The 23,135-nt window shown below is 42.6% G+C and overlaps 2 long non-coding RNA genes across 6 annotated transcripts; one reads left to right on the top strand and one right to left on the bottom strand.

Annotated features, from left to right (window-relative positions):
• Positions 1-1,928: 1,928 nt before the first annotated feature.
• LOC131705233 (uncharacterized) lies at positions 1,929-6,873 on the top strand. Its single transcript, XR_009310248.1, has 4 exons — positions 1,929-2,553; positions 2,925-3,172; positions 3,474-3,859; positions 5,407-6,873. It is a non-coding gene; the product is annotated as an uncharacterized LOC131705233 (long non-coding RNA).
• LOC131705232 (uncharacterized) lies at positions 6,863-20,765 on the bottom strand. 5 transcript variants are annotated; one of them, XR_009310245.1, is made up of 4 exons: positions 20,485-20,765; positions 16,749-17,005; positions 15,467-15,644; positions 6,863-13,303 (listed from the first exon to the last, which is right to left on the bottom strand). It is a non-coding gene; the product is annotated as an uncharacterized LOC131705232 (long non-coding RNA). The 5 variants fall into 5 exon arrangements; XR_009310246.1 differs by lacking the exon at positions 20,485-20,765 and adding an exon at positions 18,211-18,810; XR_009310247.1 differs by lacking the exon at positions 20,485-20,765 and having other exon boundaries at positions 6,863-12,319; positions 13,126-13,303; positions 16,749-18,801.
• Between the last annotated feature and the right edge of the window lie 2,370 nt (positions 20,766-23,135).

Below are 23,135 nucleotides of genomic sequence, written 5' to 3'. Positions count from 1 at the left end.
GAAATGTCTTCCTCTAGACAATGTGGGGAAGCTATAAAAAAGGCCAACAAGATGCTCGGATATATTGTGAGAAGTGTTGAATTTAAATCGAGGGAAGTAATGTTAAAACTCTACAATGTATTAGTAAGACCTCACCTAGAATATTGTGTTCAGTTCTGGTCACCTCGTTACAAAAAGGATATTGCCGCTCTAGAAAGAGTGCAAAGAAGAGCAGCCAGAATTATCCCGGGTTTAAAAGGCATGTCGTATGCAGACAGGCTAAACTTTAAACGACGACTTGAAGCCTCTGAAGCCTTTTCATGGCTGTCCTTGATCAGAACGCTGTCCTTCCTCTAAGGGGTCACTTTCCATGCTAATCTTCCGTTTCCTCTGCAGAAAGGACAGGATAGTGTTCACAGAGCTCCCTTCACTCCAGCAAAGCCAAGACATCCAGGCTCTTGTGCTGCTTTGCTCCCCAGTGCCCGAGTGCTTGCTGGCAGTGCTGAGGCACGCTCACCCTGAACAGCAGCGCTAGCTTTGCCTATTGAGGAAGGCTTGGCGCTCCCGTTGGTTCATCAGTAATAATGAATTAGTGGAGACAGTACAGTGCTCTGGGAGGATGAAAGTTTACATCAGAATAGAAACTTTGCACAAAGTCAACCTGCTGGAAGTGGAATCATTTCTGCTGCGCAGCTTCAGATTCCACAGCTTGACGAGGAACACAATATAAAAAACACATGTTCCTCTGGAAGCCACACAGTTATTATATATATGATTAGTGTTAACACTCATAGCATTGACCTGGTATCCCTGGTATTTACCTCCGAGCCCTGCTGTGTAACAGGGGTGTTTCATAATCCCTCCTCTCTTCAGTGGCATGAAAGACTGCAACTGTGCAGCCAGCCAGGATTCTCCACTCCTGCAGTGTGCGATCTCTGACAAGGGAAGTGAACCTCATATCCAAGGTTAGACGGCAAGGCAGTCACAAGCAGACAGGTGGTGCAGTGGGCTAGTTCACTAGCATGCTGTGCTGCTCACCGTGGGGGACTGAGTTCAAATCCAGGTGAGTTCCTCCTTTGTTTTCAAAGACTTGGTTAATTTCTTATATTATTTCTTAATCCAGAAGAAACACAATTACAACTTAAAAAAATAAATACAAATCTGTGTTGAAGTATTTGTTTTGGGGTTGTTCATTTTAAATGCCATGTGTTTACAATTACCAGTTCTAGATTAAACAGCAGAAATAATGTTACTGGCTTGCCAGACCCAATAGCCTTTTCATTTCACAGGCTAGCAGCCCCTGGCCTTAAAAAAAGAAATGCTGCTGCTGTTCTCCTAGGTTCTGCTTTTATAAGCTGGCATCTCTGCATTGTTAACGAGCTTATTTTTATCAGAGCGATGTCATTTTTCACAGTTTTGGTCGCTCAGCTTTCACGGGCAGTTTCTCTTCCCAAGCTCCAGAGGTTTACAGTGAAAACTGCAAACGCTATCTTCACAAACAGCGACAGACGGGCCAATCGGGGCGGGGACGTCACAAACGCGCTCGAGTCATGCGGAGCCGCCGCCACGGAGGCGCTCGGCTCCCTCCAGTGGACACGCACCGGTACTGCAGTCGGGAGGCGCTGGAAGATTATTTGATGAATTCCTTACCGATGCGGCTATCTCGTAGAGAGAAAGTGGAACGGTTACGTCATGTCCTAAACAATCTGATTGGATAAAAGACAAGTCACAAATTAAATGACTTCTGATTGGCGAACGCAGTTAGCGAATCAAAAGTTAGAAATGCGTTACCTAATTTGTATAGACCCTATGGCTGTCCAACGTGCGCACCTGTTTAAAAAGATACATTTATTATTAATAAAACATTTTTTAGTACACGTGTCCACGTCAGTATTTTAATAATATTATATTTTCATGCTTTTAGTGAAGAACTGTTTTACTATCAGTCATATTTTAAAACGGCCAGTTTCGAAATAACCAAAGAAAACAACGATTCTAAACCGGAACGTGCCTGAAGGAATCAATTGTAGTTCTCTTTTATAGCGGTTTAAAATGTATCTGAAAGTATATACAGACGTTTGCAATAATTTAATCACAGACGTAGAAATATAACCAAAATTCACGACGACCATTGCATTGATAGAGCAGTTGTTTAAATAAAAGAGCAGCATCAGTTTTGGAAATGTCACATTTTATATTTGTGTCAGTTTTTAGTTAAGTATATGGAAAACTACAAGCGGCGTGTATTTCAGTATGCTAACGTGACGTTTTTCAGCAGGTTTCATTTGATTTTATGAAGCAGAATTAGTTAACACTCAATTCAACCCCTCGACAGCAGTTCTACTAAATGTCCACACGAGGGCAGCATTGGATAGGAAATGAAAGCTAAAGTCTCGTCTGTCTCCCTGAAGTTCGCTACCAATTTTAAAGAGCTGAGGACAGCTCAGCCGGAGGCGTGTGTCTGTGTGAAACGACTTTATTTAATGTGATAAGTTTGTGGAAGAAGGACGCCATGTTAGGAGGCGTTTGCTATTGTTTTACACAGACTACGAGGGACAGCGCTCGTTAAACCAGGTGAGTGCATCTCGTTTACTTTGTTTATTATTCAGTGGAGCGGTTGTTTTTGAATCCCGCATTTTTAATAACAAATGGCCGTCCGGACCCGCTTGTGACTGTTTGCTGAGTGGCTTTTAATAATGTGTTTGTCTTTGTGAGCTCTGATCAGCAGGGTGTGGTTTGTTTATAATCGTACATTGTTATTGCCTTTTAGCTCTTGAGCATAATAATCTCAATCCCGTTTGAAATGACACTAAGTGCATTTGCATGGTGGCAGATGAGGGATGTCACTTCACTCGAAGCTTGCGAACTGATGAAGATGTTTCAGTGTTTAATGCTTATCCCCTCACTGTGTGACTGTGTGTCTGTGTGTTCTTGTCTCTTGACAGGTCTGTGAGGATGAGAAGGTCTCCACAGTCTGGAGTCTGGTCTCTGACAGGCTCAACATACCTGTCAATCAACAGGGGACTCCTCTACAAAGGCAAGGTGCTGGCAGGTAGGCTGAACAGCACAGCACAGCTCACCCCTCCTCTCACGCCTCGCCTCACCCCGGGTCAGTGTGGCACAGCCTGCCTGCTCTTCTGAACAAACACTTCAGCCCTGCCGACGCAGTGAGAGTCTGGAGCAGCTACACAAGGTAACCTGAACACAATAAACACACACACTGCTATACACATGCACACACACACACACACACACACACACACACACACACACACACACACAGAGTCTGGAGCAGCTACACAAGGTAACCTGAACACAATAAACACAGACACTGCTATATACACACACACACACACACACACACACACAGACACAGCTGTACAGTGACACAGAGACGCACACACAATCACAGCTGCAGCACACACACTCTGAAATGCAGGTGTAGTGCAGCGTGTATTTGTGACTCTGTGTCTCTCCCTCTGCCTCTCTCTCAGGATTACGAGCGGAGGCTGCGCTTGTTGAGCCTGGATGATATGGAGCGGCTGGCGACTCGCATGCTTCACCCTGAGGCTGTGGAGTGCATGGAGCTGTCCTTCCTGGACTGAGGAATACTGCTGCTGCCCTCTCCACCTCTCCCCTCTCCCCTCTCCCCCCTCTTCTCCTCCCCCTCTCCCCTCTCCTCTCCTCTCCACCTCTCTCCTCCCCCCTCTCCCCTCTTCTCCCCCTCTCTCATCCCAGGTGCAGCTGGGACAGGCCAGTGTGGACCTGTGATAGTCAGGGAGGAGAGGTGCAGTCGGGACCGGCCAGTGTGGAGCTGTGATAGTCAGGGAGAGGAGGTGCAGCTGGGACAGGCCAGTGTGGAGCTGTGATAGTCAGGGAGGTGAGTGCACCTGGGACCGGCCAGTGTGGAGCTGTGATAGTCAGGGAGGGGAGGTGCAGCTGGGACAGGCCAGTGTGGAGCTGTGATAGTCGGGGAGGGGAGGTGCAGCTGGGACAGGCCAGTGTGGAGTTGTGATAGTCAGGGAGGGGAGGTGCAGCTGGGACAGGCCAGTGTGGAGCTGTGATAGTCAGGGAGGGGATGTGCAGCTGGGACAGGCCAGTGTGGAGCTGTGATAGTCAGGGAGGTGGGTGCACCTGTGACCGGCCAGTGTGGAGCTGTGATAGTCAGGGAGGGGAGGTGCAGCTGGGACCGGCCAGTGTGGAGCTGTGATAGTCAGGGAGGTGAGTGCACCTGGGACAGGCCAGTGTGGAGCTGTGATAGTCAGGGAGGGGAGGTGCAGCTCGGAAAGGCCAGTGTGGAGCTGTGAAAGTCAGGGAGGGGAGGTGCAGCTGGGACAGGCCAGTGTGGAGCTGTGATAGTCAGGGAGGGGAGGTGCAGCTGGGACAGGCCAGTGTGGAGCTGTGATAGTCAGGGAGGGGAGGTGCAGCTGGGACAGGCCAGTGTGGAGCTGTGATAGTCAGGGAGGTGAGGTGCAGCTGGGACAGGCCAGTGTGGAGCTGTGATAGTCAGGGAGGTGGGTGCACCTGGGACCGGCCAGTGTGGAGCTGTGATAGTCAGGGAGGGGAGGTGCACCTGGGACCGGCCAGTGTGGAGCTGTGATAGTCAGGGAGGGGAGGTGCAGCTGGGACAGGCCAGTGTGGAGCTGTGATAGTCAGGGAGGGGAGGTGCAGCTGGTACAGGCCAGTGTGGAGCTGTGATAGTCAGGGAGGTGAGTGCACCTGGGACCGGCCAGTGTGGAGCTGTGATAGTCAGGGAGGGGAGCTGCAGCTGGGACCGGCCAGTGTGGAGCTGTGACAGTCAGTGAGGTGAGGTGCAGCTGGGACATTCCAGTGTGGAGCTGTGATAGTCAAGGAGGTGGGTGCACCTGGGACCGGCCAGTGTGGAGCTGTGATAGTCAGGGAGGGGAGGTGCAGTCGGGACAGGCCAGTGTGGAGCTGTGATAGTCAGGGAGGGGAGGTGCAGCTGGGACAGGCCAGTTTGGAGCTGTGATAGTCAGGGAGGGGAGGTGCAGTCGGGACACTGTGGAGCTGTGATAGTCAGGGAGGGGAGGTGCAGCTGGGACAGGCCAGTGTGGAACTTTGATAGTCAGGGAGGGGAGGTGCAGTCGGGACAGGCCAGTGTGGAGCTGTGATAGTCAGGGAGGGGAGGTGCAGCTGGGACAGGCCAGTGTGGAGCTGTGATAGTCACACACACAGTGAGAGTTTGGTGCAGCTACACAAGGTAACCTGAACACAATAAACACAGACACTGCTATATACACACACACACACACACACACACACACACACACACACACACACAGACACAGCTGTAAAGTGACACAGAGACGCACACACAATCACAGCTGCAGCACACATACTCTGAAATGCAGGTGTAGAGCAGTGTGTAGTTGTGACTCTGTGTCTCTCGCTCTGCCTCTCTCTCAGGATTACGAGCGGAGGCTGCGCTTGTTGAGCCTGGATGATATGGAGGAGGCCATCAGCATAGCCACTGCGCCACCAGCTCCCACAGGAAAGCTTTGGTTCACACTATATATAAGCTTAATTAACACATTCTTTGAAACAAGCAAAGAACTCACCTTGATTTGAACCCAGTCCATCTCACTTCCTTGGAGGAGTCTGCTTTTTCATTGCCTTATATAAGAAATTAACCAAGTCTTTGAAAACAAAGGAGGGACTCACCGGGATTTGATCCCAGTCCCCCAAGGTGGACAGCACAGCATGCTAGTGAACTAGCCCACTGCACCACCTGTCTGCACGTGACAATCTAGCATTCCACAGAAGCCGTTATATCATCCTCTTTATATTATTATTTGTATGATACCACTGACCCCTTGTGTTACGTAAACACAAGTCTATCAAAATGGGTAAAGTGTTTGAAAATGAAAAGGAAACACCTGCCCAAAATGGGTTTGAACCCGCTACCCAGGGAATCATGTGTCCCTGCTGTATCAACAAAGCTATCCAGCTGACTGGTGTTCCTGTTGTTTGAAACACATTATTACATTTTGTGGTGATGACCTGGGGGCTAAGGTGATTCAGCTTTGTTTCATTTGTGATGAAATGGATTCAAAGCCAAACCTTATAAACAGGTAAGTTTAACAAAAATTTTGAAATTGATGGATTAACACTTGTGCTTTACATGTGACTTGAAGCAACAACCTTGGAAGTCAGAGTCCAGTGCTCTACCAACTGAGCCAGCCAGAGATCTGCTCTCTCCTGCTGTCAAATGACCTCCAGTACATTAACTAATGATTTGTACAAAATGCAGATCATTGGAAATATCCAATAAAAGAGTCACTTCTATCAGTCTGCAGCTTGGATTTGATCCCAGTCGCTCAAGGTAAAGAGCATTTAAGCACAGGGACCGACCCAACTGCACCACCTACCAGCTGTCCCTGATGTTAGGTTTACATTGCCTACAAGGTAAATTAAGCAACTTGAAAAAAAAAACCCAGAAAAACGCATTGTGAACAGGGTTTGGACCACCAACCCTGGAAATCAGGACCCTGTGCTCTACCAACTGAGCCATTCTGCAAGCTGTACCACTGCACTCATTTGTGACTTGAACTGGACTAATGATTTGTACAACACGGAGATGATTACTGCATTGAAAATATCTAAAATAAAAGAGTCACTTCTATTGTATTTTTGACAGAGTCATACAAATATGGGCAGCAGTGTGGAGTAGTGGTTAGGGCTCTGGACTCTTGACCGGAGGGTTGTGGGTTGAAGCCCAGGTGGGGGACGCTGCTGCTGTACCCTTGAGCAAGGTACTTTACCTAGATTGCTCCAGTAAAAAACCCAACTGTATAAGTGGGGAATTGTATGTAAAGAATAATGTGATATCTTGCAACAATTGTAAGTCGCCCTGGATAAGGGCGTCTGCTAAGAAATAAATAGACGCCCCCCCCCCCCCCCGACCCCCAGGTGAGCTGATTAATTCAGCGTGGCTTTGTCAACCGGGTTACAATGGGCAAAGCAGGCAGTGAACTTTACGAAGATAGGCAGAACGAAGCTCTCGCTATTCCTTATCCAATGCTGCCATCGTGTGGCCATTTAGTAGAACTGTTGATTTTAATAAAGATAATTTTCTTTAATTTAAAAAAAAGTTTTATCTTAACACAGCTCCGTTGCCCATTGTAATGACTGGGATTAACCTTACCACTGTGCAAAAACAAAGACATTTCCGATACATTCTTAAAATCATAATAATAATCACAATAAATAAAACACAAAAAATAATAACAATGTACAGGAAATAGACTTTATATCACAGTGCGGAGCTGTGACAAGATGAAGGGAGCTTGAGGTTGTTCAGTCTAAAGCACTTCCCATTGTAGGTAAAATAAATCAATCTCACGCCAGGCTGAGAACGGAGCTGCTTTTGTTTTGTTTAATTCCTTGTTTGTTGGTAAAGCAAAAGCTCACAGCCAGACAAGTACAGCAGCAGACTTCATTAAAACACACACAATAACCGGTACAGTACATGCTGTAGTTACGGACTCTAGAGCTGTGTGTTTAAGATGCAGTGATTTGCGGTTCCAAACCCCCATAAGAGGCTGTGTGCTCCAGTGGGCAAAGAAAAGGGCTTGCAGGGAAATAAGCATCACACAGGCTTTCATTTTTTAATTGTTATTTGTCAAATAGCAAGTTAGAGATCATGTACATTTTCTTTACATGTTTTTTTTTTAAAAACAACTTCACTGTCAAATAGCACATTTTCCAACACAGATTCTCAAATAAATAAAGTCCATCATTATTGCAGGGAAGACTGAAAGACAAACTTGCAGATCCTCTTCAAAGATTAACAAATGGCTAAAACACACAAGTTCATTGTCCCAGCCCCAAACAAACTTCTGCAGCAGTGAGCTGGACAGCTGACCAGGGGATGCACATGGGTGCAAATGCATGCACATGGATTAGGGAGTGGTTAACATGTAGAAAACAGAAAGTACTGATTAGAGGAGAAATCTCAAAATGGAGCGAGGTAACCAGTGGTGTACCACAGGGATCAGTATTGGGTCCTCTGCTATTCCTAATCTACATTAATGATTTAGATTCTGGTATAGTAAGCAAACTTGTTAAATTTGCAGACGACACAAAAATAGGAGGAGTGGCAAACACTGTTGCAGCAGCAAAGGTCATTCAAAAAGATCTAGACAGCATTCAGAATTGGGCAGACACATGGCAAATGAAATTTAATAGAGAAAAGTGTAAAGTACTGCATGCAGGCAATAAAAATGTGCATTACAAATATCATATGGGAGATACTGAAGTTGAAGAAGGGAACTATGAAAAAGACCTAGGAGTTTATGTTGACTCAGGAATGTCTTCATCTAGACAATGCGGGTGAAGCTATAAAAAAGGCCAACAAGATGCTCGGATATATTGTGAGGAGTGTTGAATGTAAATCAAGGGAAGTAATGTTAAAACTTTACAATGCATTAGTAAGACCTCACCTAGAATATTGTGTTCAGTTCTGGTCACCTCGTTACAAAAAGGATATTGCTGCTCTAGAAAGAATGCAAAGAAGAGCAAACAGAATTATCCCGGGTTAAAAAGGCATGTCGTATGCAGACAGGCTAAAAGAATTGAATCTATTCAGTCTTGAACAAAGAAGACTACGCGGCGATCTGATTCAAACATTCAAAATCCTAAAAGGTATAGACAATGTCAACCCAGGGGACTTCTTTGACCTGAAAAAAGAAACAAGGACCAGGGGTCACAAATGGAGATTAGATAAAGGGGCATTCAGAACAGAAAATAGGAGGCACTTTTTTACACAGAGAATTGTGAGGGTCTGGAACCAACTCCCCAGTAATGTTGTTGAAGCTGAAACCCTGGGATACTTCAAGAAGCTGCTTGATGAGATTCTGGGATCAATAAGCTACTAACAACCAAACAAGCAAGATGGGCTGAATGGCCTTCCTCTCGTTTGTAAACTTTCTTATGTTCTTATGTTCTAAAAGTAGACAAAAGTAAGGCAGGGCTACAGTTTGATTAAAGGGGAGGTTCACTGCAAGGTTTTTTATTTTTATCTGCCTGTGTATTATGTTGGTGCGTGTTCGTGCCACTGTCTTTTCGTATGAACTTTAAAATGTGTGATCGACGACTGTTTCAATGGTAAACTGTTTTAAACCCCTGTCTTTTTATGTTTCTATAACATCGATGTCAATCTGATGTAGTTTATGTGTGATCGCGGAGATTTATTTATATATTAAATGATTTTACGTGTCAAAATGTTGTCAATCTTTAATCGAAATTAAAATATTTCAGTAATATAATGACATGCTGCATCCATAATATTATTAGCAGGGCAAGTCATATTTTATACATTTTAATATTAGTATAGCTAATATTTTAAATCGTGATAATTCACTTTAATTCAATATACTGTATCTCTTTCTCCTTACATGTCTTATTGGTTGTTGCACTACAGGGATTTACCATTTTAAAATGATGCTGATATAGAGTAGCCTGCAGATACTGTATGATCTCTCTCACAACACAAAATCATGGTTGGTATTGAACTACAGGTATTTACCACGGTTTAGCAAAGACGTTAACTCTTTAGATTTTAATTAATGAATGTATTGTTTCTTCCCAAACTTGTAATTGAAATACATGCACTATGATCACCAGTTTCCTGTTCATTTTCTGTCATTTATTATACAAAATACTGTATGTAAAATAAATGAAAGAACAAATATCAAATAATAAAACTGTATTAGCAACGTTTTTCAAGTACATCCTGTGATTGATGTGCACCGTGGCCTAGTTAGTGATCGCAGCATGGAGCTTAATGTTTTCCATGATTGAAACTCATGCTTTAACTTTTGGACAATCGCTCGCATACCTGCTGTCCAAACTGTAGTGCTTCCCAAAACAAAAGCACCTCCAGAAATGCAAAATAACGTCAATACGCAACATGTTTTGCTAGTTAACGTTTGTTATACAAACAGAAATACACAATCAGAAATATACAATCGTACAATTCATTTGAAATGATTTATTTGCTGCTAATATATATTACAGCGATATTCACATTCCCTTATCTAGCGTAATGCTGTCGAATGTATCCGATCTACATGTTAATGTAAATTATACGTACAAAAGTCAGTTTAAATTATGCATTTTTGTTAGGCTAATATATCGGATCTAAGGTGATATTCACATCATCTTATCTAGCAGCATACCGACGAATAAATCCGATCTATTAATTGATATAAATTATACCTACAAAATTAATTTTAAATTATTTTTCATTAACATATCCGATCAACTTATTTCCTAGCCTAGGCTCGGTTACATTAGAAACAATGGAACCTCCCCTTTAAATTCTAGAGCTTGATCAACATATTTCCTGAGACAACGGCAACAGCAGACTCCAAACTGGGCTCTCATCTCATGCATCGATTCAACAATATGTAATCGCAGCTCGGGAAATTTAAGGGCAGAGGATGGATAAATGGATTGATTGTTGCTCCACTACTCCTCACTGTCTGCTACAGCACTGCGCACACTGGATACATGAGGAACTGACAATGTTGATGAACCTGTGCAAGCTGTGACCTGCAGGTTACTGTAGTCATGAATTACTGTAGTCATGAACCAGCTGACACTCGCAATGCAAGATGAGCACGTCCACACTGTCAGCTACACGTGCTGAACTACATAAATAAATGTTCCAGCCAGCATCCCATTCGTCATGAGAAGCTAGTCCTGATTCTCAGGTACAAACGCCCTCACACAATGTCGAGGGCAGACAGGCAGACTCTGCAGGACACTGTCCCTTAAAAGCAGCTCCAGGGCTCAGAGTCACAGGAGCGAGCCACACTGACCCTGACACTCACCACTACAAGTCACCTCTCCTCAAGAAAGAACCAGAAATGAAACGACTTCTCTTAAGTTCTGGATGTCACTCAGGCACACAGCCACACACTCCAGGAAACTGTCAAAGACAACAATAACGACCAAGCGAATGACATTCTATCAACTGCAGAGCAAACACTGGTCATGGAACGACCTTCAAAAGCATGTCAAACTATCTCATTATTAACAGATTAAAAAAATCAGGGGGGAAATTTTATTTCTGATAAATGTACTTGTTTTAATTAATTTTAAAGTTGCAAATAATCCAATGAAATGTCCTGATTAATTACTGTTTCATGGTATTATTATTTTTTAAATGTTTCTGTTAATCTGTTAATGTGTGTGATTGTTTCTGTATTGCTGCGCTCTTGGTCAGATCTGTCTTGAAAAAGAGATTTTGAATCTTAACGTGACTTCCTGGTTAAATTAAGGTTTTAAAAAAAACAAAAAAAAATTATCCAAAATACAGTGACCCCTTGTGGCAGTGACCCACAGTGCGCACAAACACCCCACAGGACAGATCAGTGACCCACAGTGCAGCACAAACACCCCACATGACAGATCAGTGAAACACAAACACCCCACATGACAGATCAGTGAAACACAAACACCCCACATGACAGATCAGTGACCCACAGTGCAGCACAAACACCCCTCATGACAGATCAGTGACCCACAGTGCAGCACAAACACCCCTCATGACAGATCAGTGACCCACAGTGCAGCACAACCACCCCTCATGACAGATCAGTGACCCACAGTGAGGCACAAACACCCAACATGACAGATCAGTGACCCACAGTGCAGCACAAACACCCCTCATGACAGATCAGTGACCCACAGTGAGGCACAAACACCCCACATGACAGATCAGTGACCCACAGTGCAGCACAAACACCCCTCATGACAGATCAGTGACCCACAGTGAGGCACAAACACCCAACATGACAGATCAGTGAAACACATACAATACTTTAAATTACTCAGAATTTCCAATTACTAGCATTGACTATTGCTGAGGCCAAAACTGTTCAACCACGACACTAGATAAGAATACATATATACATGTGTGTATATATATATATATATATATATATATATATATATATATGTCTGTGTTTATTGTGTTCAGGTTGCCTTGTGTAGCTGCTCCAGACCCTCACTGTGTGTGTGTGTGTGTCCGCAGATGTTGTGGTAAAGTAATTCAAGGGAGGTATATAAGTTTGAGAATAAAAATAGCATTATTCCCTCACATGGCGCATCTTGACCACTAGAGGTCTCCTGAAACATGGTCAGACAGGATAATGAATGTTCAAGTCATTGTTTATGGAGTAATGGGTGGTTTTGTTGTCTAATTAAATCCACCTGTATTGTCAAATCATGCAAACTAAACAATTTACATTATGAAAAGTGGAGTTCATTATCTTAAGCCAAGTCTTCCAACTTGATGCATTCAAAACTTCACCTGAAAATAAGATACAAAATCACTGTGCAAAATCCCACAGCAGCGTGCTTTAAATGAACAAGCATGCCCTGTGAATGCCAGCAGTGTCTCCCCTGCAGTGCAGCGTGCTTTAAATGAATAAGCATGCCCTGTGAATGCCAGCGGTGTCTCCCATGCAGTGCAGCGTGCTTTAAATGAACAAGCATGCCCTGTGAATGCCAGCGGTGTCTCTCCTGCAGTGCAGCGTGCTTTAAATAAACAAGCATGCCCTGTGAATGCCAGCGGTGTCTCCCCTGCAGTGCAGCGTGCTTTAAATGAACAAGCATGCCCTGTGAATGCCAGCGGTGTCTCTCCTGCAGTGCAGCGTGCTTTAAATGAACAAGCATGCCCTGTGAATGCCAGCAGTGTCTCCCCTGCAGTGCAGCATGCTTTAAATGAACAAGCATGCCCTGTGAATGCCAGCGGTGTCTCCCATGCAGTGCAGCGTGCTTTAAATGAACAAGCATGCCCTGTGAATGCCAGCGGTGTCTCCCCTGCAGTGCAGCGTGCTTTAAATGAACAAGCATGCCCTGTGAATGCCAGCGGTGTCTCTCCTGCAGTGCAGCGTGCTTTAAATGAACAAGCATGCCCTGTGAATGCCAGCAGTGTCTCCCCTGCAGTGCAGCATGCTTTAAATGAACAAGCATGCCCTGTGAATGCCAGCGGTGTCTCCCATGCAGTGCAGCGTGCTTTAAATTAACAAGCATGCCCTGTGAATGCCAGCGGTGTCTCCCCTACAGTGCAGCGTGCGTACAGACAATGGCATCACAGTACAGTAGATCACTCACATTACAAGACAAATCCACAAACAGCAGCCTTCAGAGAGTCCCTCCACTGCAATGACTTTGTTATTTCACATGCAGACACGGTGCTGTCTCCCACACCTGCTCACAAGGGCAAAACCAAAACCACATGAAAAGGAAACTTCTCTCATCAGGCCCCACATTCAAAGTGTCACTTCATCACCTAAAATAAAAAAAATGAAACAATCTATAAATGCTTTCAGCCTAGTTGGACATTATATACAACTTTACCTGTCCCACAAGTGTCCCCCAAAAAATACATAGCATGCACCCCAAGTTGAAAGAGGCAGCATTAATCCTTACAATAGTTGCAGGGAAGAACAACTTCTGCATTAATTAACTGCATTGAAATCAAGACAATCACGGATATAAAGAATCATTAAATACAATCACAAGTGTTACTAACTACCTTAACAAACAGTTACTCCGGGTTCAAATACAGTCAGCACTCTTTATTGCCACTCAATAGAACATACTTTTAAATCTGGTGTACATTGTAGCAGTGTGTGTCTGTGTGTCTGTGTGTGTGTGTGTTTATTGTGTTCAGGTTCCCTTGTGTAGCTGCTCCAGACTCTCACTGTGTGTTTGTGTGTGTGTGTTTATTGTGTTCAGGTTACCTTGTGTAGCTGCTCCAGACTCTCACTGTGTGTCTGTGTGTGTGTGTGTGTGTGTAGCAGTGTCTGTGTTTATTGTGTTCAGGTTACCTTGTGTAGCTGCTCCAGACTCCCACAGTGCAGCACAAACACCCCACATGACAGATCAGTGACCCACAGTGCAGCACAAACACCCCTCATGACAGATCAGTGAAAAACAAACACCCCTCATGACAGATCAGTGAAAAACAAACACCCCTCATGACAGATCAGTGAAAAACAAACACCCCACATGACAGATCAGTGAAACACAAACACCCCACATGACAGATCAGTGAAACACAAACACCCCACATGACAGATCAGTGAAACACAAACACCCCACATGACAGATCAGTGAAACACAAACACCCCACATGACAGATCAGTGACCCACAGTGCAGCACAAACACCCCTCATGACAGATCAGTGACCCACAGTGCAGCACAAACACCCCTCATGACAGATCAGCGAAACACAAACACCCCACATGACAGATCAGTGAAAAACAAACACCCCTCATGACAGATCAGTGACCCACAGTGCAGCACAAACACCCCTCATGACAGATCAGTGAAACACAAACACCCCACATGACAGATCAGTGAAAAACAAACACCCCTCATGACAGATCAGTGACCCACAGTGCAGCACAAACACCCCTCATGACAGATCAGCGAAAAACAAACACCCCTCATGACAGATCAGTGAAACACATACAATACTTTCAATTACTCAGCATTTCCAATTACTAGCATTGACTATTGCTGAGGCCAAAACTGTTCCAACCACGACACTAGATAAGAATACATATCTACATGTGTGTGTGTATATATATATATATATATATATATATATATATATATATATATATATATATATATATATATGTGTGTGTGTGTGTGCAGATGTTGTGGTAAAGTAATTCAAGGGAGGTATATAAGTTTGAGAATAAAAATAGCATTATTCCCTCACATGGCGCATCTTGACCACTAGAGGTCTCCTGAAACATGGTCAGACAGGATAATGACTGTTCAAGTCATTGTTTATGGAGTAATGGGTGGTTTTGTTGTCTAATTAAATCCACCTGTATTATCAAATCATGCAAACTAAACAATTTTCATTATGAAAAGTGGAGTTCATTTTCTTAAGCCAAGTCTTCCAACTTGATGCATTCAAAACTTCACCTGAAAATAAGATACAAGATCACTGTGCAAACATCCCACAGCAGCGTGCTTTAAATGAACAAGCATGCCCTGTGAATGCCAGCAGTGTCTCCCCTGCAGTGCAGCATGCTTTAAATGAACAAGCATGCCCTGTGAATGCCAGCGGTGTCTCCCATGCAGTGCAGCGTGCTTTAAATGAACAAGCATGCCCTGTGAATGCCAGCGGTGTCTCCCCTGCAGTGCAGCGTGCTTTAAATGAACAAGCATGCCCTGTGAATGCCAGCGGTGTCTCCCCTGCAGTGCAGCATGCTTTAAATGAACAAGCATGCCCTGTGAATGCCAGCGGTGTCTCCCATGCAGTGCAGCGTGCTTTAAATGAACAAGCATGCCCTGTGAATGCCAGCGGTGTCTCCCATGCAGTGCAGCGTGCTTTAAATGAACAAGCATGCCCTGTGAATGCCAGCGGTGTCTCCCCTGCAGTGCAGCGTGCGTACAGACAATGGCATCACAGTACAGTAGATCACTCACATTACAAGACAAATCCACAAACAGCAGCCTTCAGAGAGTCCCTCCACTGCGATGACTTTGTTATTTCACATGCAGACACGGTGCTGTTTCCCACTCCTGCTCACAACGGCAAAACCAAAACCACATGAAAAGGATACTTCTCTCATCAGGCCCCATATTCAAAGTGTCACTTCATCACCTAAAATAAAAAAAAATGAAACAATCTATAAATGCTTTCAGCCTAGTTGGACATTATATACAACTTTACCTGTCCCACAAGTGCCCCCCAAAAAATACATAGCATGCACCCCAAGTGGAAAGAGGCAGCATTAATCCTTACAATAGTTACAGGGAAGAACAACTTCTGCATTAATTAACTGCATTGAAATCAAGACAATCACGGCTATATAAAGAATCATTAAATACAATCACAAGTGTTACTAACTACCTTAACAAACAGTTACTCCGGGTTCAAATACAGTCAGCACTCTTTATTGCCACTCAATAGAACATACTTTTAAATCTGGTGTACATTGTAGCAGCGTGTGTGTGTGTGTCTATATAGCAGTGTGTGTGTTTATTGTGTTCAGGTTACCTTGTGTTGCTGCTCCAGACTCTCACTGTGTGTGTGTGTGTTTATTGTGTTCAGTTTACCTTGTGTAGCTGCTCCAGACCCTCACTGTGTGTGTGTGTGTGTGTCTGTATAGCAGTGTGTGTGTTTGTTGTGTTCAGGTTACCTTGTGTAGCTGCTCCAGACTCTCACTGTGTGTGTGTGTGTGTTTATTGTGTTCAGGTTACCTTGTGTAGCTGCTCCAGACTCTCACTGTGTGTGTGTGCGTGTAGCAGTGTGTGTGTGTGTGTGTGTGTGTGTGTAGCAGTGTCTGTGTTTATTGTGTTCAGGTTACCTTGTGTAGCTGCTCCAGACTCTCACTGTGTGTGTGTGTGTCTGTGTGTGTGTGTGTGTGTGTGTAGCAGTGTTTGTGTTTATTGTGTTCAGGTTACCTTGTGTTGCTGCTCCAGACTCTCACTGTTGTGTGTCTGTGTGTGTGTGCGCGTGTGTAGCAGTGTCTGTGTTTATTGTGTTCAGGTTCCCTTGTGTAGCTGCTCCAGACTCTCACTGTGTCTGTGTGTGTGTGTGTTTATTGTGTTCAGGTTACCTTGTGTAGCTGCTCAAGACTCTCACTGTGTGTGTGTGTGTGTTTATTGTGTTCAGGTTACCTTGTGTAGCTGCTCAAGACTCTCACTATGTGTGTGTGTGTGTGTTTGTATATAGTAGTGTGTGTGTTTATTGTGTTCAGGTTACCTTGTGTTGCTGCTCCAGACTCTCACTGCGTCGGCAGGGCTGAAGTGTTTGTTTAGAAGAGCAGGCAGGCTGTGCCACACTGACCCGGGGTGAAGCGAGGGGTGAGAGGAGGGGTGAACTGTGCTGTGCTGTGCTGTGCTGTTCAGCCTACCTGACAGCGCCTTGCCTTTGTAGAGGAGTCCCTGTTGATTGACAGGTATGTTGAGCTTGTCAGAGACCAGACTCCAGACTGTGGAGACCTTCTCGTCCTCACAGACCTGTCAAGAGACAAGAACACACAGACACACAGTGAGGGGATGAGCATTAAACACTGAAACTACATCTTCATCCTCACAGGACAGGCGAGAGAAGAACACACACACACACACACACACACACACACACACACACACACACACAGTATCAGAGCAATCTAGCGAGGGGACGGTCGAGTATTGTCAAGAGGAAAAATACTTTTATAAAAACTGCTGCTTTTGTATTATTATGGTCTGTATGTGTGGCATGCTATAGAAATGTATTGTGGTTTGTTCTTTTTTGTGCTCTGTAGTGTACAGTGCTTTGTGAAAAAGCGCTATATAAATGCAATAAATAAATAAATAAATAAATACACTGGAAGTGCTTCACATTGTCACAGACCAGTATTATGAACTTGCTCTTGGTCTACAGCCATAATATTGTCTGAGAATTATTTCTCAGTCTCATAGATGAACCGACATTTAATGCAAGGGCCGAAAAAAATATGTCAATTTAAACACAATAGCAACACTGAGGTGAAGATACAAGCCCAACACATTTCTCTTAGAGGTAGTCGAGCAAAGCAAGAGGCGAGGACGGACACATCTGCTGGAAACGCATGGATTTGGATTTGTTTCCAGGTTCATTTCAACACACAGCCCTACACGCGTGAGACACTCTAGCCCGCATGTATTCCCCTCACGTGTGCAGGAGTGACGGCAGGCGCTGGAACGCTGTGTGTTGCGTGTGGAGAGAGTTCGGCTGCGTTCACGACACGCAGACTTGTGTCATTCTGCGCAGAATCCGCACAGAATCGGAGCAAGTAGCCAATGAATTTTCAGAATCTTTGCAGAATCTGCGCAGACTTAGCAAAGTCTGCCTCTCGTGAACGCACCCCCTGTAGTCTTAAATCGTGGGTGACGTGATTACGAGGCACACACTGACAAACCCCACACATTGTGTTTTTTCAGTTTATATCTTGTTAAAACAGAAAACTATGTTAATTAAAACAATAAACTCCACACAAATACATAAACAACACAGTGAATTCTAATCAGAAATTACAGTTTAAGTGACTAATGTAATCAACCACCATGGATCCCAAAATGATAGATACAGACTGGCTAACATTTCAATGCTGCAGGGAACAAGAACAACAATATAATAAACAGCGACGCCACTCCTTCACAACTCGAATACACAACAATAAAAATAAATTAACACACACCCGGTGATATTAAAACCATGAAGAGGCAACAACCTCGTGTGTGCACAATAAAGCATTAGCGGGGACAATCAGATAAATCATCCATAGCAAAAAACAACACAGCAACATAAAAACAAATACGGAGGCTGGCGCGCTTTCGATTATGACAAACAAAAAGGATGAGATGAAGCCGTACAGCCAAAACACAAGCCCCTTAAACAGGTATAAATAACGATACGGTTTTGTTTTAGCCGAGGAGAATCCAGACTCAGTTTGCTGTACTGTTCGTGTGTTAAATTTCCTCCTGACGTAGGCTTTGTTATGACCGTGAACGCGCCTGATAGAAGTCTGTGGGGACCCCGGTTTCACTGCTCGTGCTGTGCCCTGTAGCTCAATATCCAGGGGTTATTTATTTTTATATAAAAAAAGCCGTTTTGTGGCTTTCCAAAGACGTATCATGCGTCTGGATCGGATGTTCGTAGACAAAATGATAATTGTTTACATTTGGTCAAATACAAGATTGCATGCAGTTTCCAAACATCTCCCCCTGGTGGTTAATTGCGGTGTTTACGGCAGATTAATTCAATGGGTTTCTCCATATCGCGTATATTTCCATATTACCCATAATCCAATAGGTACTGACTTGTGACACTTAACTGGAAAGGTACTTATATTTAAATTATATATATATTTTTAATAATTAAAATTGTATAAAACATTTAACATATATTATCCACAAACGCCGTTTTGGTAACAATATAATATTTGAACTTATTTTAACATATAAATTAATGAAGAGTAACCCTAAATTGAATTTTACTTAGTTATACGAATTATAAATAGCTATTGTAATGATGTAATTAGCATATATCCCAATTACTCTAAATTGTAAAATTACTGATTTGTGAGAAATAAATCAAAAGTTATGTGTAATATAGATATATATTTTTTTTATTTTAAAGAATTAAAATTGTATAAAACATTAATCATATAATCCTCAATGACCACTTTGGTGACAATATAATATTTATCATTTTAAGATAGAAATATACTGTAATAAGAAACCACAAATAGGCTTTGTACTAATTGTATGAGTTATAAATAACAACTGAACTCTTTATATATTATATAGCAAGAGCTGTGTGGCTTGAGCTAGTGATTGTGCTTGGTATGAGTGAAGTGACTGAGAATTGAACGTGTGTGAGTAAATACAGTGCTGAGAAAGAAGGCTGGTTGGAGAGAGAGATGGGAGGGAGCCCCCCAGGAAAGGAAAGGGCTCATAAGTGAATGGTCATCGTTCAAGAGTCAGTGGTCGGGGGGTGGTCTATGTCCAATGGGGAGGGGCGCGGAGGACGAAGAGCCACGCGCCCCTCCCCATTGGACATAGACCACCCCCCCGACCACTGACTCTTGAACGATGACCATTCACTTATGAGCCCTTCAACCTTTTAGAATATATATTTTCTTTTCTTTTATATATTGTAACCCTTTAGACCCCTGAATAATTAAATAACCCTTTTGGAGATTCCTTGAAATTTTGGCAAAAAACAGATTTCACTTGACTTATTTCACTTGAAATAACTGTCTTGGAAATTCTTTTGAAAGGAAGAGAGACTGTAGATTCTCAAACAGCAAGCTTTATTAAGATTTGCAAACCTGGAGCCTGTCACAACACTCAGTGCAGTCAGTTTGAGAACAAGCCCACATAACACTGCCAAACTTGGATATTTATAGGTAACTCCACAAACTGTCTATGTGACAGTTGGGCATGTAGCAACTTGAGCAAAACTCTTGCATACAGAGGAGACAGAGACCATATTTTTAGTAGAACAGACAGTCAAAAGGGTGGCTCAAAAATTATCTTCATGACTCATAACTTCTACTTCTGCAATTGGTTGCCACATTGTAACAGTTTGAAACTAAAAGCTTCAGCCGACAGCAAATAAAACAAAAAAAGAGGGTCCTCATTTAACAAATTTAATGCCACACACACCAGTAAACTACACACAAGTGAATTGCAAATGATTTAAGACAAGCCCACAAATAGTAGAGGGTAAAGCAACAAACAATTTTAAAGTCAGGCAAGGAAATAAAGATATGAAATGGCCAATTACTAATATAGTAAAAAAAACTTATAAATGCATAAGTTATATATATAACAAAAGCTATCACACACATATCACTCATGCAAAACAATGTCTTGAACAAATCAAGTCCAAAAAATAATCCAAGTAATCCAACCGAGCAAAAAAGAAACAAATGCAAAAAATGGAAAAAAACCCAGAATGATCTCACCCGACTGTTTGTTTGTTTGTTGATGCTTATTCTGTAGTTCCAGTGGCAGTCCAACAGCAACAAGTTGTCCAAGAGATGCTCCAAGGAAGTATAGTTCTTATTTAATATAATTTTCTTGTAAATAAAAGCCTGAAAGCCAACTGGAACCCATTCAGTACCTGCACACAAACCACACCGCAATACGCAAAATGGAAGAACCCAAAACACAAAACCTGCCTCCCTTCAACCCTCTACCTGTTTAAAAAAGAACAAAGGCTCATGGGAGTTCAGCCTTCTTAAAGGGGAATCCTTAATTAAATAGATACAATAATTAAGAAGTTACCTGGCCAGGCATTTTAACTAAAGGGAGTGTTTATTTAAACACTTGTGTGGCTAGTGCCACAACATGTCAGCGTTCACATTTAGAAGACAGGATGCTTGGTGCTATCTGTGGATACACCTCTTGCTCACAGCGGCATTATTCTGCACGCAGCTATTTGTTGCAAACATAAGATACAGAGTAGAAAAATACAAACAGTTACAGAGTGGTACAATACAAGTTATTACATTAAAATATGTGTTCTAAACATTGTCTAGAATACCTTGTTTTGTGAATTTTCTACCACATAACCATGAATGAAAAACTATGACAAATCTTTCACTACACATTTTCTTTGTTTCAAACAGGTCAAATTATTGTTTCGAATAACACAAAATTGAAAGTTTTCTAAAATAAAACCTGTTGTTTTACTGCAACAAATTTAAGCCGATATAAAGAAATGCAAGAAAAAAACCTGTTTAACACTAAAACCACAGAGACTTCGGACACCATACAACCACTGAAGCTGCAAAATATGTGTCTCTATTTTAAAATTGTTTCACTACAAAAATGACAAACAAACAGATCAAACTTAATTTTATATACATTTTCAGAGCAGAAACACTGTACTTACATTAAAAATTAAACCTTTTTCTTATTTTTTTACAAAAAGATCACATATATAACAACATGACAATCAAATCAAATAAACTCTATGTGATGTTGGTTAGGGGTTGGGGTTGGGGTTGGGGTTGGGGTTAGGGTCAGGGTCAGGGTCAGGGATAAGGTTAGGGTGAGGTAGGAACTTTGTTTCCCTGAGAACTCCACACTTGGTTGGTTTTTCAGGGAAAGAAAGATGCACTGGCCATCTGGCTCTTTTTGGATTTCTTTGTTTTTTTTTGTTTTGGAGCTCCTTTTCTAGTGTAGGTCTATCGTGGAGATTCTAATGTTCAGGCCTAGCGGGAAAGTTGTTTGTAGTTTGTTGATCCAGTCTTTTTCTCTCCATTTCCTTTCTCCGATTGTCCAGTTCTGGTTCCTCTCCAGCCCTGTAATTTTCAGAGATTCCAAGTTGTGTTGTAGAAAGTGTGCTACTAGAGGTGTTTGTGATTCTTTTTGTGTTTGATATTATAGATGTGTTGGGTTAGGGTTTGGGTTAGGGTTAGGGTTTAGGGTTAGGGTCACACTCGTTTCCGTGCTAAAGGTCTTGTTTTGTAGCTTGCAGTAATACCTTTCCAGGCATACCTTGATTCAATTGATACCACCTGTGGTTATTTAAATATTAATTAAAAAAAAAAAAAAAAAAAAAAACTCCCATCGAAACGAACGGGCCGTTTTTTCGCCAAATGTAAACGAAACATATTTAAGGTCGTTATTTAGTGTAGCAGTCGAATAAAAACTCGAGCGCGGTGTTGTTTTGTAGCTTGCAATCATACCTATCCAACGATACCTTGTATGAGGTGGTAGCACCAGGGGTTATTGAAATATTAATTTTAATGTGATTCCCATTGAAACGTATAGGCGTTTTCACACAAAAAAAAAAACAAAAAAAAAAAACGTTAAAAATACGCATAATAACTCGTGCCATTTAGTGCAGGTGTGGAATTACAACCCAGGAACGGTCTCGTTGTGTAGATTACACCCTTATCTGTATAACAATGCCCTACCTGAAACGATAGCACCTGGCGTTTCGTATTTATAGGGAAAATAAGAATTTTGCACCAAACCGCAACTTGACAAAACCCCATAGGATAACATTGAAATCCACAAAACACAATTGCTTTTTTTGAATAAAAACTCTGTTTTTCAACGGATTGGTCTCAAATTTGGTACACAATTGCTACCTGTTACCCTGATACAGGAACTGTTTGAATGGTTTCTAGCACTTACTGTTCCAGAGAAATAAAAAAAAAAGAAGTGAATTTGCATCTGCCAGTAATCTTTTTTTTCCTTATAAATCAGTTTTTGCAGGATTCATTACAAGGCCACTGAATACTGTTAGAGACTAATTCTCTGATACTACAGCCATTTAAATGGAGCTTCTATCTGCTCGCACAGCCGAGAAACACTTAAAAAGGTTCTTATCAAATATGCTGCAATCTCTCGGTATGAGTCAATCTAAGGCAAGCTGCTGCATTTCAACCAAAAGCCCCATAAACCTGTGCTTCTACATTTATTATCTGCATATAATACAGGTACTCTGTAGCAATTTTCAGCCACCTACCACATTCGCTGATTCTTTGAGAGCCTGCCAAAATTGTTCCAAATGCCCCATAGGCTTAAAGCAGCGGTCGCCTTAGTTGAATGGGAAAAAAGCTGAATTTTGCAGGAATCGCTCTAAAAACACTGGGCTCAG

Source organism: Acipenser ruthenus, chromosome 35 (assembly GCF_902713425.1).
Source record: "Acipenser ruthenus chromosome 35, fAciRut3.2 maternal haplotype, whole genome shotgun sequence".
In the NCBI taxonomy this organism is placed as follows: Eukaryota; Metazoa; Chordata; class Actinopteri; order Acipenseriformes; family Acipenseridae; genus Acipenser; species Acipenser ruthenus.
Note: the sequence above shows the minus strand (reverse complement) of the source record. Positions and strands in the feature narration are given on the sequence as shown.